Raw genomic sequence first — 18,328 nt, 5'->3', positions numbered from 1 at the left:
CACTGATTTGAGACATTTCTTCCCTTCAATATAGGCATTTAGTAATGTAAATTTCCCTATAAGTACTACTTTGGCAGTATTACATAAATTCTGTTATGTTGTGTTTTCATTTTAATTCTGCTTAAAATATATTCTAATTTCCCCTTGACTTCTTCTTTGTCCCATGAGTTACTTATAGGCATGTTATTTACTTTCCAAATATTTGGGGATTATCCAGACATATTTTTCTTATTGATTTCAAATTTAATTCTATTGTGGCCAGAAAATAAACTTCACATGATTTGAAACCTTCTGAATTTATTGAGACTTGCTTTATGACCAGAATATTATATTCATGTTGGTAAATGTCGCATGTGGACTTGAAGAGAATGTGAAGTCTGATGTTATTTAAATTAGTCTATAAATGTCATTAGGTTAATTTAACTGATAGCTTGGTTCAAATTTTCTCTATCTTTACTGGTTTTCTGTCTACTTGTTTTTTCATTTATTGAGAGAATATTGAAATATCTGACTATGATTGTGTACTTGTCTGTTTCTCCTTGCAGTTCTATCAGTTTTTGTTCCATGTAATTTGAAGGTCTTCTATGGGTAGCTAAATGTTCAGGACTTTTTGTTCTCTTGATTAATTGACTTTATTATTATTAAATGACTTCTTTCACTTTGATAATATATTTTCCTCTGAAATCTCTTTTGTCTGATATTAATAGAGCCACTCTGGCCCATGGTTAACTCCATAATCTCTTTCCTACAGGGACAAAACCCAAATGAGAGACTGTCCACCTAAGATGGTAAATGAATTAAAAGTGGTCACAAGTTGTCTCCACCTAGAAGCTGGAAACTCATTACAGTTGTTCATAAGAAAGAATTCCACGTAAGTTCTATTTCTCCAGAAGGGTACAGGAGAAGGAAAGGAGTTCGGATGCTAAGAATGCCAGCAGTAAAATAAAATAATAAAAATGTCTTGTTGGTAAGGATCATGTTGAGAAGAGCTTTTTACAGAAGGCACACATGCCTCTGGTTAAATCAAGCCCCTTCCTAGATGCATTCCTCAGTTTTAGGTTGTAGTTTTTTGCATGCAAACACCCATTAAAACTTGCAGCATCTGTGTATCTCTGCCTCATCCCCCATACGCTATTAAAAGTTAAGCCTGAGTAGTACACCTACTGAGATAAGCAAGACTCCTAGATTTGAAACAAGACCCTAGGATCCCCAACAGAGTAAGTTTATTCAGTGAAGTCTTGATAGCCTGAAGACAGTGATTTCAGATTGGAAAAAGGAAAACTTAGGAGAGATATGTGGTCACTGGTAAAAGGATGTGGGATAAAAAATGATACCTAGTAGTAGGCAAGAGTTGAATGATCTTTGGGGTGCCTGGATGGCTCAGTCGGTTAAGCGTCTGACTTTGGTTCAGGTCATGATCACGAGGCTTGTTATTTCGAGCCCCAAGTCGGGCTCTGTGCTGACAGCTCACAGCCTGAAGTCTGCTTCAGATTCTGTGTTTCCCTCTTTCTCTACCCCTTCCTCCCCCCCCCGTTGCTCTCTTACAAATAAATAATAAAAACATTAAAAAAAAGAATTGAATGATCTTCAAGGTATGTGGAGGAGTTTGTAGGAGGGAAATGAAATCATTTACATCTCTGCATAGACTTAAATATGGTCACATTATCATGGATGGATTGAAGGTAAAACAAAAAAATACAATTTGGTGTTGGGGGGGCACCTGGCTATCTCGGAAGAGGATGCAACTCTTGATCTTGGGGTATTGAGTTTGAGCCCTATGTTGGGTGTAGGTATTACTTAAATAAAAGTAAATAAAACTTAAAAAAAACCAACTTGGCAATGGTGAAGGGTGGGAGAGAACATAATGCATCACTGAATAGGGTGGCTGTGGGAAAAAGTTTGGAGGAGACACCCTACTTGCCATATGACCCACCAAAATTGACATACAAAGATGAGGAAGGTGACAGGTCAGTTTGGAAGACTCTTAAAGGGTGCTAAGAAAATTCCCCCTTTCTGCCACCCCAGCATCTTGGCCTTTCCAGCATGTTCCCTCCTCACAGTTTTGTCAGCATGGTATTCTGTGATGTCTAAGCCTCTGGCACCACCATTGGCTGGAGGGGAGCCTTGTAGATGAAACAAAGCTGAAGAGTGTGGCCCCTCATTATCCTATGAAAAGTCATATATAGGCAGGTCATGAGGCTTGGCATAAGACCACTGGGAATTTTTGGCATGGGGAAGGTGACCTGTGAACCACAAGCTCCTAGTAGAGTTATAGAACAACTGACTCTAAGCATCAAAGGGAGGAAAAAGAGGACCACCTGTAAACCCATGTCCAGAGGCAGTGGCAAAGTGAGATGACTCTACCCAAGATCCTCCTCATCTCTGTTTATTCCCTGCCCCCTAGACTCCTTCCCTGCCCTTGCCTGGCACACACACCCTCCTCAACCTCTCCCTTCTGAAGCCCCCATTCTCTTCCACCCTTCATCTTCTTCCCCCTAAATTAATGCCCCTCTGTGCTCACCCTATTGTCTTTGCAGATGGTCAAGATAACTATGAATGTTAAAAGACACTTTCATGGAAGTTTAAGAAACAAAACCTCTCCCAAAGTTCTCATTCCTTTATTTAGCCATTATCACAGGCTGAATGAAAAGTTGAATCAAAATGAGCCCGAGCAAGACCAAGAGAGAGTAGAGAAACTTACCACTTCAAGTGATGACCAGGGCAGCCAGAACTTTAGAGTGGGGCCAGAGACTTCAAATATCTGTGAATTTTCCAAGGTCTAGTCACTAAGAAATGGCCCACTATGTAGAGACCAAGCCATGCACAAACAGGGTACATGCATAGTGATGAATAAGAACCTGTTGTGAACATTTGCATGTGTGTCTCTGTGAGTTCTCTGATGGTAGAGAAGGACAAAGGGAAGAGGCAGGTGTGTGAGAAGGGACAGAGATGGGGTTCTATGGGGCTGAGGGTTAGACCAGAAAGCCCACAATTAGCCAGACATTGGGAATAAGGACTAGATAAGGTCTGCGCACTGGAGACAAATTTCACAATACTATCCCACAGGGAAGGAGGAAAATTTCTGTTTTTGCATGTGTTTGCAGGGAGTTAGGGGACAGAAACATCAGGGTGAAGATCGCAGGAACCTATATTGGGTGAAGTGTGTCACCCCCCTCAAAAGGCAGACAGTACATAAAATACATTACCTCTAGGCCACCTGCCTCATAGTGTTGTTTTTTGCATCCTGCCCTATGCTATAAGAAACTAAAGACCCCCAAAAGAGCGAAAAATCTCACCCTACTAAAAGTCAATGGCAACACCCTCAAGGACTGAAATAATAGTGTTTGGAGGTTACATACCCAACACTGATTAGGGTACTTTCTTGTTAAGAAAACTTGGGATTAAACAGTTGGCTACCAAATGTGAGGGAGGACAGTAGGAGTGGTTCACCCCTAAGGCAGGCAATAAAGGAGAGCACTGTTTGCAGTCATTTTTTCATTAAATTTTAAATTTTGAGATAATTATAGATTAACATGCAATTATAATTTTGAGATAATTGTAGATTAACATGCAATTATAAGAAATAATACAGATAGATCTCATGTACACTACCCAATTTTCCACAATGGTAGCATCTTCCTTCTAAAACTATAAACCAAGATATTAACATTGATACAGTCAAGATACACAACATTTCCATCATGAAATGAAACCTCATTTGTTGCCCTTTTATAGACATATTCACTTCCTTTGTGGGGATTCATAGACTGTATCCCCTTAAAATTCATATATTGAAGCGTTTATCCCCAATGTGATGGTATTTGGAGGTGGGGGGCTTTGGGAAGTGATTAGGTTTGGATGAGGTCATGGGGTGTGGCCCCCATGATGGGATTGGTGCTTTTATAAGAGGATAAAGAAACCTGAGTTTGCTCTCTCTGCCATGTAAGAATGCAGGAAGAATGCATCTGTCTGTAAACCAGAAGAGGGCCCTCACCATGAACCAAAATGATGGGCACCTTAATCTTGGACTTGCCAGCCTCCAAAACTATGATCAAGAACTTTCTGTTAAGCCATCCAGTCTATAGCTAACAAAGCCATCAGTACTTTGTTATAGCACATTGAGCTAATATTATCTCTCATACCCACCTCCTCCCCTGGCAACTACTAATCTGTTCCCATTTTTATAATTTCATCTTTTCAAGAATGTTATATAAATTGAATAATACAGTCTGTAAGATTTTGCGATTTTTTTTCACTTAGCATAATTATCTGAACATTCATCCCGGTTGTTGTGTGTATCAACAATTCACTTTTTATCACTGAGTAGTGTTCCTTGACATGAATGTACTATACTGTGGCCAGTGCTAGGATAAGAAAACTTGAACTGTAATTGATGAATTGCTGGAAGTTTGGGGTGGACAACTCTGAATTAAAAACTATTGGGAGACCCAGTCATAGGATAAGGGGCAAAATAATGTGAGATCCACCTCCAGGACCTCAACCAGGTTTCACAGTAAATATTAGAGAAAAAATCCCTTGGGCTTCTGGCAGAGGAAGGGAAAAAGGATCCATTTTGAAATATATCAGAGCACTCTGTTCTTTGTAACAAGGCCTGCCTTCAGAAGAATCCAGTTAACCAGAGCCTAACCTGCTGGGGTATCATCGCAGCTTAACTGACCAGTGGGAAGAGAAATACCCAACTCGAGTCAGCTCTAGCTTTCCACATGGGAGAAGGGGTATACTCAACTCCAGCCCACTCTAGTCATCCTGTTCCACCTAAGGGGTGATAAATGAGAAACACTTGTGAAATTCACAATTCAGAGATACAGGCTCCCTAAAAGAGTGAGACATAATCATAGGACAGTAGAACATATCATCCCAGACCTTACCACCACATTACTAAAGGCTTACTTACAGCAGTTCCTTTTACACAGTACATCGTGTTTGGCTATCAAGAAAATATTACAAGGCATACTAAAAAGCAAAAAACACAATTGGAAGAGAGAGAGTAAGCATTAGGAGCAGACATGGTAAGGATGTTGGAATTATTAGATCAGGAATTTAAAACAACTATGATTAATATGATAAGGGCTCTCATGGATAAAGTAGACAGAATGCTGGTAAAGGTGTGGAGCAAGAGGGATTTTCATTCATTGCAGGTGGGAATGTAAAATGGTACAGCCACTTTGGAAGACAGCTTGGCGACTTCTTACAAACTAAATATATTCTTACCATATGATCCACCAGTCATACTTGTTGGTATTTACCCAAGTGAGTTGAAAACTTATCTCCACACAAAAACCTGTAGCCAGATGTTTATACTAGCTTTATTCATAATTGTCGAAACTTGGAAGCAATCAAGAAGTCGTTCACTAGATGAATGGATAAACTGTCATATATCCAGACAATGGAGTATTATTGAGATTAAAAAAAAAAGAGCTATCAGTTCATGAAAAGCCATGGAGAAAGCTTCAATACATATTACTAAGTGAAAGAAGCCAATCTGAAAGGTCTACACACTGTACGATTCAAACTTCAGTTGACCCTTGAACAGCACAAGTTTGAACTGTATGGGTCCACTTATATGCTGATTTTTTTCTATAAATACAGTACAGTACTATAAATGTATTTTTTTATTTTCTAAATATTTTCTTTTCTCTAGCTTTATTATAAGACTAGAATATATGATACATATAACATACAAAATGTGTGTTAATAAACTGTTTATCAGTTATGCTTCTGGTCAATAGTAGGCTATTTGTAGTTAAGTTTTGGGGGAATCAAAACTTATACATGGATTTTTGACTGCATGGGATATCCATCCCCCTAAACTTCACGTTGTTTAAGGGTCAACTGTATATGACATTTTGGAAAAAGTAAAAGTATGGAAACAATAAAAATCAGTGGTTGCCAACAATTGGGGAGGGAGAGATGAATAGGTTGAGCATAGAGGATTTTCAGGGCAGTGAAAATACTTTGCATGATACTGTAATAGTGATTATATATTTGTCCAAACCTATAGAATGTACAACACCAAGAGTGAACCCTAACGTAAAATATGGGTGTTAAATGATTATTATGTGTTAATGTAGGTTTATCAACTGTAAAAAATGTCTTACTCTGGTAAGGGATGCTGAAAATGGGTGAGGGAGGCTATGCACGTATGGGGGCAGGAGTATATGAGAAATCCCTGTACCTTCCTCTTTTGCTATAAACTTCCAACTGCTTTTAAAAAAGTCTTAAAGGGGCGCCTGGGTGGCGCAGTCGGTTAAGCGTCCGACTTCAGCCAGGTCACAATCTTGCGGTCCGTGAGTTCGAGCCCCGCATCGGGCTCTGGGCTGATGGCTCAGAGCCTGGAGCCTGTTTCCGATTCTGTGTCTCCCTCTCTCTCTGCCCCTCGCCCGTTCATGCTCTGTCTCTCTCTGTCCCAAAAATAAATAAACATTGAAAAAAAAAATTAAAAAAAAATAAATAAAAAAGTCTTAAAAATATATAAAGTGATACAGCCAAAAATCAAATATGTAAATTAAAATGGAATATTTAAAATATTCAAGTAATAAGAAGAAAGGAAGAACAAGGAATAAGAGCACAGAAGCAACAAACAAAACTGATACAGTGGAAGACCTAAATCCAACCATATTAGTAAGTACATTAAATATAAAAGATATATACACATCAATTAAAACAGCAAAATTGTCGGGGAGCCTGGGTGGTTCAATCAGTTAAGCATCAGACTCTTGACCTCAGTTCAGGTCTTGATCCCAGGGTTGTGAGTTTAAGCCCTACATTGGACTATGTGGAAGGCATGAAGCCTATTTAAAAAAAGAAAAAGAAAAAGAAAAAGAAAAATTGTCAAATTAAATAACAAAAATAAGACCCAACTATATGCATCCTACAATAAACCCATTTTATTTTTTTCCTTTTCTTACGTGTGTGTGTTATGCCGTTAAACTTTAACTTGATTTTATTTATTTATTATTTTAAATTGAAGCATAGTTGATATATTAAGTTACATTTGTTTTAGGTGTATAACATAGTGATCCTACAGTAAGCCCACTTTAAATATAATGATATATTTATATAATTTACAAGTAGAAGAATTGATAAAGATGTAATGGGTAAACATCAATGAAATTAAGGAAGCATGTGTATATTATTATCAAGAAGGAAACTTCAGAACAAAGCAATTGCCTAGGTTAAAAGGGATATTACATAGTGATTAAATAGTCTATCTGCTTAAAATATATAACAACCCTAAATGTGTATGCGCTTCATAACAGAGTTCCAAAACACATTAAGCAAAAACAGGAATTAAAGGAAACAGAAAATCCACAAATATTTTTGGAGAATGCAACACTCCTCTCCCAGTAATGAGTAGAACAAGTAGAGAATCAGAAATTGTATGTCAGAGATGAACAACCTATCAGCCAACTTGACCTAATTGATATTCCTAGAGCAATCCACCCCAAGCAGTAGATTACAAATTCTTTTCATGGGCATATGGACCATTCTCTAGAATATGTAACATCATAGGCCATATAATAAACTTTAAAATATTTATAAAAATTGAAATCATACAAAATATGCTCTCTGACAATATCAGAATTAAACTAGAAATCATTAAGAGAAATATACCTGGGAAATTCTTTAATATTTGGAAATTAACATTTCTAAATAATCCATGTATCAAAGATTATAATTTAAGGAAAAGTAGAAAATATTAATTGAGTGAAAATGTAAATGACATAATAAAAATTTGTGGAATATAGCTAACATAGTTTTTTGGGGGAAGTTTATAATATTAAAGCTTACATTAGAAAAGAAGAAAAATCTCAAATCAATGACATAAGCTCCTACATTATGAAGCTACAAGCATAATAGCACAGTAAATTCAAAGCAAGAAGATGCAAAAGTAAGGAAATAATAAAGATGAAAGCAGAAATCAATGAAATTGAAAACAGAAAATAGGCTAAATCAGTGAAACCAAATACTTGTTCTTTTTTTTTTCCAAGTTTTTATTTAAATTCCAGTTAACATACAGTATAATATTAACTTCAGGTGTAGAATTTAGTGATTCAGTGCTTCCAGACAACACTTGGTACTCATCATGATAAGTGCCCTCCTTAATACCCATTACCTACTTCAACAAGACAAAATACCATGTAATTTCACTCATGGAATATAAGAAAGCTTGTTCTTTATAAAAATAAATAAAACTGATAAGCCTCTAGCCAGATAGACCACGAAAAGGAGAGAGAAGACACAAATTACCAATATCTGTCATGCAAGAAAGGATATCAATACGGATATTAAAAGGATGATTAATTAATAACATGGACAACCCTATGCCAGTAAATTTGACATATTAGATAAAATGGACAAATTCCCTAACAAAAAGTCACTTAAGAAATAGATAACCTGAAAAGTTGTATTTATATTAAAGGAATTGAATTCATAGTTAAAAACCTTCCATTAAAAAAAAAACCCAAAACACAAAACTTCAGTCCAGATGGTTTCTGGTGAATTGTCCTAAATATCTAAAGGAGGAATAATACTCATTCCATTACAAAAACTCTCCATAAAATAGAAGAGGTGGAAATACTTCCAAATTCATTTTTTGAAGCCAGCATTAACATGATTACCAAAACCAAAGGCATTACAATAAAGGAAAACTACAGACCAGTATCCTTCACGAATATAAATGTGAAAGTTCTTACCACAATATTAGCAAATTGAATTCAACAATATATAAAAAATAATGCATCATGACCAAGTGGAATTTATCCCAGAAATGCAAGCCTGGTTCAACATGCAAAAAAAAAAAAAATTAAAAAAATAAATAAAAGTAAAAAAATAAATAAATAAAACTAAAAATGAAAACCACACAATCATATCAACTGATGCAGAAAAAGCATTTGATGAAACTCAGTATCCATTTATGATAAAAACACTGTGCAAACCACAAATAAAAGGTAAACCCGATAAAAATGATAACCTGATAAATGGCATCTATGAAAGTTATTAAGCTAACATAATTCCTAATGGTGGAAAATTGAATTCTTTCTCTTTAGGTCAAGCACAAGCCAAGGGTGCTGCTTTAACCAATACTATTCAACATCATCCTTGGAATCCTAGCAATTGCAATAGGAGAGGAGCAAAGAAATAAAACACACCCACATTGGAAAGGAGGAAATAGAATTATCTCTATTAGCAAACAGCATTACTGTCTAACTAGAAAAATATAATGAAATCTCAAAAAGCTCTTAAAAGTACTTAGGGAGTTTAGCAAAGTCACATTGTAGAAGTCAATAGACAAAAATTAATTGTATTCTATATTGTCAGTGAATATTTGGAAATTGAAATTTTTTACAGCTTTAATGAGGTATAATGGATATACAAAAATCCTGCACATGTTTAATACATATAATTTGATGTATGTGGACATATGCATTCACCCATGATGCCATCACTATAATCAGAGTAGTAGATATTTCTGCACCTCCCAAAGTTTCCTTATGTCCCTTTGTTTTGGTTTCTGTGTTTGTTTTATTTTGTGATAAGAATATTTAAAATGGTGTCAACCTTTTAACAAATTTTTAAGTGTGTAATACAGTATTGCTAACTATAGGCACTATGCTGTACAGCAAATCTCTAGAACTTATTCATCTTACATAATTGAAACTTTATACCTATTGAACCCCATTTCCCCTTCCCCCAGCTTCTGGCAACCACCATTGTACTTTCTGCTTCTGTGAGTTTGACTATTTTAGACACTTCATATAAGTGGAATCATGCAGTATTTGTCCTACTGTGAGTGGCTTATTTCACCTAGCATAATGTAGAAAGTATTTACAGTAGCTCAAAATATGGAATATTATATGTAAACCTAGAAAATTATGTGCATGTCCTGTATGCTGAAAACTACAAAATATTGGTGAAAAAAATAAGATCTAAATAAATGGAAAGACATACTGTGTTCATTAATTGGAAACATTACTAAGATGTCAATTCTCTACCAATAGATCTATGGACATAGTCCCCATCAAAATCCTGGAAGGTTTTTGTAGATATCAACAAACTTATTCTAAAATTTATATGGTAGACCATAAGAAGTAGAATAGGAAAAATTTTGGAAAAGAACAGAGGACTCACACTACCTTATTTTAAGACTTCGTATAGAGCTTAAATAAACAAATCAGTATGATCTTGATGGAAGGATAGACACATAGATCAATGGGAAAAAATTGAGAACCTAGAAATAGACCCACACATATCTAGCCAACTGAGTTTTAACAACATTGCAATGGCAATTCAAAGGAGAAAAAATAGCCTTTTCAACAAAGCTGCATGAAAATTTTCACATCCATATGCAAAACAATTGAAACGACTTTACATATACCTCAAAGCTTAAACATAAATCACTCAGAATGGATTATAGACCTTAATGGAAAATTTTAAACTATAAAAATTTTAGATGAAAACAGGAAAAATCTTTGTGACCTTAGGTTAGAGAAATAGGTATTAGATACAATACTGAAAGTATGACTATAAAAAGAAAAAATAACAAATTGGACTTTATATAAATAAAAAATATCCCCTCTGCAAAAGACATCATTAAAAGGATAAAAATATAAGACATAGACTGGGAGAAAATACTTGCTAATCACATATCTGACAAAGGAATTTATCTAGAATATACCAACAAATCTCAAAACCCAAAAATAAGACCAAACAGTCCAATTAGAAGAATGGGGGCACCTGGGTGGCTCGGTTGGGTTGAGCATCTGACTTCGGCTCAAGTCATGATCTCAGGGCTTGTGAGGTCAAGCCCCGCATCAGGTTTGCTTCTGTCAGCACAGAGTCTGTTCCAGATCTTCTGTCCACCTCTCTCTGCCCCTTCCCTGCTTGTGCTCTCTCTCTCAAAAATAAATAAATCTTAAAAAAATGTAGAGGATATTTGAACATATATTTCACCAAAGAAGACATATGGGTGTATCAAAGAAGATACATGGAAGATACATCTTTATGCAGATAAATATGCACATGAAAATATGATCAGCATCATTATTTGGTTTGGAAATGCAGTTTAAAACCACAATGAGAACCACTACACATCTGTTAGAATGACTAACATTCAAAAATATGTAAAAAAGAAAAAATGGACAAACCAAGTGCTGGTGAGGTTGTAAAGCTACTAGAAGCCTCATACAATGCTGGTGGGAGTGCAAAATGGTACTGCCATGTTGGAAGACAGTTTGGAAGGTTTTTTTTTTTTTTAAAGTTAAACATACACTTGTCATATGACCTAGCGATTTTACTCGTAGGTATTTATCCAAGTGAAATGAAAACACATGTTCACACACAAAAAATTGTATATGTATGTTCATGGCAGCTTTATTCATAATGTTAAACAAAAACTGGAAATAACCCAAACTGGGAAATGGATAAACTATGACACATCCATCCAATGGAATACTCAGTAATGAAAAGAACTGATACACACAACATGGATGAATCTCAGATGCATTATGCTAAGTGAAAGAAGCCTATCTGAAAAGGTTAAATACTCTGATTTCATTCCTATGACAACCTGTAAATGTTATGTGTGGGGCAGAGGATGTTTAACTACAAAGGGGTAGCATGTGAGAACTTTTGGAGGGGGTTAGATATGGAATTGTTCTGTGTCATTGTTATGGCAGTGGTTGTATGACTCTGAGGTAGTCTTTTCCAAATTCATCAACTGTATACCAGAAGAGTGATTTTTTCTTAATGTAAATAAAAATAAGGTTAAATTAAAAAATATACGTGTGGGGGGAAGCCCTCTGGCTGGTGTTTGGATAAAAGTATATGAGAGAGCAAGGGCAGATGTGAGTAAACCAGTTAAGAGGTTACTTCACTTATGCACATGAGAGATAATGGTGGACTGGACCAGGGCAGGAACAGAGGAATTGGATCAGAGTGGATAGAAATGGTAACTAATGAGGAGGTAGACTAAACAGTGAATGGTGATTGATTAATTGTGTGGCAGAGGAAGTAGGATGAGTCTAGAATTACTCCTAGGTTTCTAGTTTGCTAATAAGCTTCAGTGTTGCAATTTGTAGAATATAAAACTGAAGAAGAGGGCCAAGAGTTGGAAGAAAGATGACATGTTCATTTCGGGACACAGCACATTGTGGAACAAATTGTGCCTGTTGGATTTTCAAGTTTGGTGCTCAGGGGGAAAGGTCTGGGCTACAGATCAATATTTGGGAGCCCATCAGCTTGGAAGTGTTTCATCAACATATGAAACATGTTCCTGATCTTTTTTAGTCACTTATTCAACAGTTGACCTTTCCCTCCTTTTGAAGCTCTCTGGTATCTTAACTTCTGTGACAATGCACCATCATGATTCTTCTCACATTTCTGTGCAGTTTTCCCCAGTCTTCTTTGTGGACTACTCTTGCTCCATCTGGTGAATATTTCTCAAGAACCCTACTATGTGCAGGTTGTCATACCAGGTATTGAATTCTCTGCCCTGAGGGAGTTTATAGTCTAACGAATTCTTCCTTGGCCTGCCCTTTAAATAATAGCATTTCCAGATTTCTGCCTACTGCTCTTCCTGGGCACTTTGTTTTGGCCTCTAGGTGGCCCCAGAGCATCTAAGATGGATGGGAAGGGGCTTGAATAATAAATCTATAAACACTCACAGGGTCCTCAGTAGTCTAGGCCTCAGTCAAGTACATTCAAAGCAGGCTCAAAAGGAAGTTGTTCTTGGCCTTTATGATCTTGTCTGTGTTCACACTCCAGATCATCTCTCTCCAATTTCCCCTTCATTCATTCCCCTCTGTCCACATGAATCTTTTTACTCTTCCTCTAATGTACCAAGCTCAGTCCTGTCTTAGGGCCTTCATTCATGTGGTTCCATTTGCTTAGTACACCCTCACCTGTGCTACCCAACCGTCCTCAACCAAATCTTTGGGTTAGTCCTACTCCATCCTTTAGGTTTCAAATTGTTAAATATGCTTTTGTCAAGGAGGCTTTCTCTTACTTTCCCAAACTGAATGAGGTCCCCTTTTTATTCTGTTTCATAGCACCCTATACTCTTCTTTCATAGCACCTATTACCATTTGTGATTTTTCTGTTCAATAGATCTCTCCACTAGACTATAAGCCTTAGGAAATCAACAACTTTGTTTGGTTTTGTGCTCTGCTGTATTCCCAGTGCCTGGAACATACTATAGGCTCAATATATATTTATTGAGTGAATAAATAAATAAATGGCTACCTGGAAGTTTGGGCAAAAATGTCATTCCTGGAGGTACATAATCCAAGAGCAACCATTTGTATTTACCCCTACATTACCCAGATAGTCTAGCTACTCAAGGTTCTTGCGGTTCCATTTCAGCCAGAAGACAGATCACAGAAAGTCTCTGAGCTTTGGCCCAGAGGTCAGAAATCCTAAGTTCTTCTTCTGGCTTTTCTACTTACTAGTTTTGTGGTCTTAAACAAGCCTTGTGCCCCCTGGACCTCAGTTTCTTCATCTGATAAATGGGAACAGTAATTTTTATCCTGCATACCTCATAGTACTGTGGTGATAATTGAGACAAGATATCCTATGGCACTTTATAAACAATGATGCACTGTGCATGCATAAAGAATGGCTATCACAATGTCCCATCCGAATTGTTGCTGTTATTGTCATCAAAGATTTCCTCAGGACTCCTCAACATCAATGTTTTGAGACTCTGGAGTGAGTTGGTTGCTTCCCATTCAGCCAAAAAGAGGTGCTCATTAGAGAAAGCACATGTACCAGCCCAATCCAGCTTTCTGGAGTAGATTCCACTTGTTTTCTTTCCTGAAAAGCTAGATGATAGCATTTTGGCAGAGGATGGGAAAATATGAAGTCATGGCTCATTCTTTCAATGGTAGTGTGCTTATAATGGACCCAGGGATGGCCCAGATGGACTAACAGCTTATGCTTGATACACAGAAAGTTTGCAATAGTCAAATTACAAGGATGAATCATGTCTCAAGCAGAGAAAATGTTCATTTGTTACACAGAACAGACTCCAAGGACCATCCAATCCAGGAAGGGCTGCATTCAACCATCCCACACAGTAAAGAGAGATTGGCAACTCATGTTTAAGGAGACAAAAGTAAGAGAACACATAGTACTTTGATTTTTTTAATGTTTATTTTACTTATTTTGAGAGAGAAAGAGCCAGCGAACATGAGTGGGGAGGGTGAGAGAGAGAGAGGGAGAGAGAGAATCCCAAGCAGGCTCCACACTGTCAGTGCAGAGCCCAATGTGGAGCTTGAACTCACACACCGTGAGATCATGACCTGAGCCGAAATCAAGAGTTGGATGCTTAACTGACTGAACCACCCAGGTTTCCCTAGCACTTTTAGAGAAATCAAAGCTCCCTCACCCAGACACAATCTGTCCCCTGGACCTGAGGAATTTTTAGATGGAGTAACAAACACACTATCTGTAAAGCAGCACCTGTTTGGCTTGTGGTGGGCATTTAGATATTTGTTGAACAAGAAACAAATTTCTTTGCAGAATCATGAAGAATGAGACTTGAATGAGGCAAAAGCCACTCTGATTTTTCCATAAACAGAAAGAGGCAAATTCCAGACAGTAAAGACTGGGTGATTTTATTTTATTTAAAAAATTTTTTTAATGTTTATTTACTTAAAAAAATAATGTTTTTAAAAAATTTATTCTTGAGAGAGAGACAGAGCATGAGCAGGGGAGGGGCAGAGTGAGAGAGGGACACAGAATCCAAAACAGGCTCCAGGCTCTGAGCTGTCATCACAGAGCCTGATGTGGGGCTCGAACTCATGAGCCATGAGATCATGACCTGAGCCGAAGTCAGACACTTAACCGACTGAGCCAACTAGGCGCCCCAAGACTGGGTTATTTTAAAGGTTGGTTCCTTAAGTGAGCTGATTTAAAATTGCTGTCAGACTGGAGAAAAAATTTTAATGATATGTGCCATAGGACTATCCCTGACATTGTTCTAGTCACTATTTCTATCAATACCATAGGAGAAGACTTCAAGCCATTTGAAGGTTTTCTGCCTGCCCTCATGGAAATAGGCCTGACCTCCTCTGAAGAGATGTTCACTTCTGCAAAAGGGTCTGGGTAGCCTCATAAAGGCTTAAATAAAGGATAAAGAGCATTCAAATAAGCAGAGCTGTGCACAAGAGCACCAACACTGTGAGCAGGTGAGGTGATGCAGGATGCTTGAGGATAAGAGAGCAGACTGGTTGGGCTGAAATGGAGACCTCCATGTTGGGAAGAAGAATTGAAGGTGATAAGATTGGTAGGATGGTGTGCAGGGGCCAGATCAGGAAAGCCCTGCCAGGTTGGCTAAGAAGTTTGGATTTTATGATTCTGCAAATGTGCAACACTTCATTCACTCAGCATACATTTATAGACTACTTTCTCCTTAACCCTGCAGCTACTTTTTTTTGTAACATTTATTTATTATTGAGAGATAGAGACAGAGCACGAGCATGGAAGGGGCAGAGAGAAGGGGAGACACAGAATCTGAAACAGGCTCCAGTCTCTGAGCTGTCAGCACAGAGCCCGACGTGGGGCTCGAAGCCACAAATCGCGAGATCATGACCTGAGCCGAAGTTGGATGCTTAACCAACTGAGCCACCCAGATGTCCTAACCCTGCAGCTACTTCTTGTAGCCATGCAGATGAGGAAGATAGGATCCCTGCTTTCAAGATACTCACTGTCTTACAAGGCAATCCAACTCATCAATGAGCAGCCGACTAAAACAATGTGCCAGAGAACAGGGAGGAGAGGGTGTCAGGAGAGTCATGGTGCAGTTGCTGGGGCAGGAGTGAGAGTGGGGGTTGAGAGTGCAGTCAGATGTGTTCTTTAGGTGAGCAGTTCCAAATTGGCCTCTCATTGACCAGTACTTGCTGTGTGAATATGTATCACTGAACAATGTGAAGAGTTTTGCATAAGTAAAATGTATTCAAAATGTTTTACTGTAAGATTTTTAATTTTTACTATTTTTTTTATAAGAAATGCCCATCTTAGGGGTGCCTGGGTGGGTCAGGCTGTTAAACTTCCGACTTCGGCTCAAGTCATGATCTCACAGTTTGTGAGTTTGAGCCTCACGTGGGGCTCTGCTGACAGCTCAGAGCCTGGAGCCTGCTTCAGATTCTGTGTCTCTCTCTCTCTGTCTGCCCCTCCCCTGCTCACTCTCTGTCTCCCACTCAAGAATAAATAAACATTAAAAAAATTAAAAAAAAAAGAAATACCCATCCTATTTTTGAAACAGTGGTGATTAAGTAAATGGTAACTGGACCTCCTTCCTTGGCAAGAAGTTTCATCTCACATCACTCCCTCCCCAGCTGGCTAGTTATGCCCAGTGGCACCTTCTGGAGTGCGGCAGATGCCATCTTAGAAAGTATATGGGCAGGAGCAGCAAGAAGAATGGAAGTGAAGGGCAGAGAGCCTAGATAAAGATGGAAGGGAAGGAAACAAAATTTAAACAGGAATCAGGTTGACAGGAACAAGCTTGGGAGTCTCCTGGCACTTGCCTCCATGATGCATACAGCCAAATAGAGTACACAGAGCTAGACAAGCCAGAGAGGACCCAGCACAAGAAAGAGGTTTCATTTAAAATGGAAGGGATTATTAATCTGGATATCGAAAGGAATGTCAGGCTGAAGAAGCAATTTACAGAATGGTGACATGAATACCTCTGTGTTCCCTCTTCCCAGTGAAACAACCATAAATGGTGAATGTTACTGAAGAATGCAACTATTTTAAGTCTCTGGAAATTCAGGGTACCTGCCTGGCTCAGTTGGTAGAGCATGTGACTCGATCTTGAGGTTGTAGGTTTGAGCTCCACCTTGGGTGTAGAGATTACTAACAAAATAAAATCTTAAAAAATAGTTTAAAGTCTCTGGAAATTCAGGGATGTCAGGGTGGCTCAGTCGGTTAAGTTTTGGATTCTTGATTTCAGCTCAGGTCATAATCTCACGGTTCATGAGTTCGAACCTGCATCGGGCTCTGTGCTGACAGTCCAGAGCCTGCTTGGGATTCTCTTTCTCCCCCTCTCTCTACCCTCTCCCTCTCTCTCTTTCTCAAAAATAAATAAAACATTTTTAAAAAGTCTCTGGAAATTCAGAAAGTATTCAGCAAATGGGGAAACATGTATTTAAAATAATCTACTAAATTGCAGTAGAAACAGTGACTCACTCCCTTATCCACCCCTAAACTCATCATGTTGGAAACTCAACTCCTTCCAGCTGCAGCTCAGGACCACTCAAGACCAAAGGATCACTATAAATCAGCCCTAGACTGATTTCTCCCCAGGAAAGGCAGGCTACCATCATTCTGCCTCTGTTCCAGCTGCATGTTGGAGAGATTTGGAACTCAGAGAAGGGGCAGGGGAAACTATTAAAAGAAGTTGGGTTTTTGAAAAAATCAATACAATTGACAAACTATTGGATAAGTAGACCAAGAAAATGTGAGAAGACTCAAATCAGGAATGAAAGAGGGAACATTACTACTGGTCTGACGGGTAATAAAAAGGTTTATAAAGGAATACTATGAACAATTGTATACCAATGAATTAGATAACTGAGATGAGATGGAAAATTTTCTAGAAGGGCCCAAAATACTGAAACTGATTTAAGAAGAAATAGGAAACCTAAACAGACCTTTAAAAAGTAAAGAGATTGAATTTAATAACTCAAATAACTTCCCCCAATGAATAGCCAGACCTGCATGACTTCATGGCTGAATTCTACCAAATGTCTAAAGAATTAATACCAATCTTTCTTGAACTTTCAAAAATAGAAAAGGAGGGAACAATTCCCAATGCATTCTAGGAAGCCAGTGTTATACCCTGATACCAAAACCAGATAAATACATTACAACAAAACTACAGACCAATATTCCTCATGAATATTGATGCAAAGAGAAACTCAACAAAGTGATGGCAAACTGAGTTCATCAACATATAAAAAGGATTATGTACCATGACCAAGTGGGATTTCACCCAAGAATGCAATGTTGGGGTGTGTGTGTGTGTGTAGTTATTTTCTATACTATCCTAATTTTCTCTGTAGAGCACTTCACAGACTATTATATTTGATTAAATTATCATGAAACACTGTGATTTAAAGGGCAGCAAACCACAACCAACATGTGACCAAATTCTGCCTGTAGTTGCCTGTTTTTGTAAATAAAGTTTTAGTGAGACAAATGGAACATAGTGTAGGGGAGGAAAACTTCCCATCTTCTCTTATACCTTCTTTGGCTGATCTAATAATTAAATTGGCATAAGAAAGATTAACAGGAGAAAAGCAGA

The 18,328-nt window shown here is 37.8% G+C and overlaps 1 long non-coding RNA gene across 1 annotated transcript in view; it reads left to right on the top strand.

The window, feature by feature from the left end:
- The first annotated feature begins 713 nt into the window (after window positions 1-713).
- LOC124525386 (uncharacterized) overlaps window positions 714-18,328 on the top strand; it is a 57,967-nt gene continuing 40,352 nt past the window's right edge. Inside the window, exon 1 of the long non-coding RNA XR_006965492.1 lies at window positions 714-871. This is a non-coding gene — a long non-coding RNA (uncharacterized LOC124525386). The remainder of the gene's footprint in view (window positions 872-18,328) is intronic.

Source organism: Lynx rufus, unplaced genomic scaffold (genome assembly GCF_022079265.1).
Source record: "Lynx rufus isolate CCGP_SWC_20201006 ecotype Redwood Valley unplaced genomic scaffold, mLynRuf1.p SCAF_40, whole genome shotgun sequence".
Taxonomy (NCBI): domain Eukaryota; kingdom Metazoa; phylum Chordata; class Mammalia; order Carnivora; family Felidae; genus Lynx; species Lynx rufus.
The sequence above is the reverse complement of the archived record's forward strand: the minus strand, read 5'-3'. Positions and strand labels throughout refer to the sequence as shown.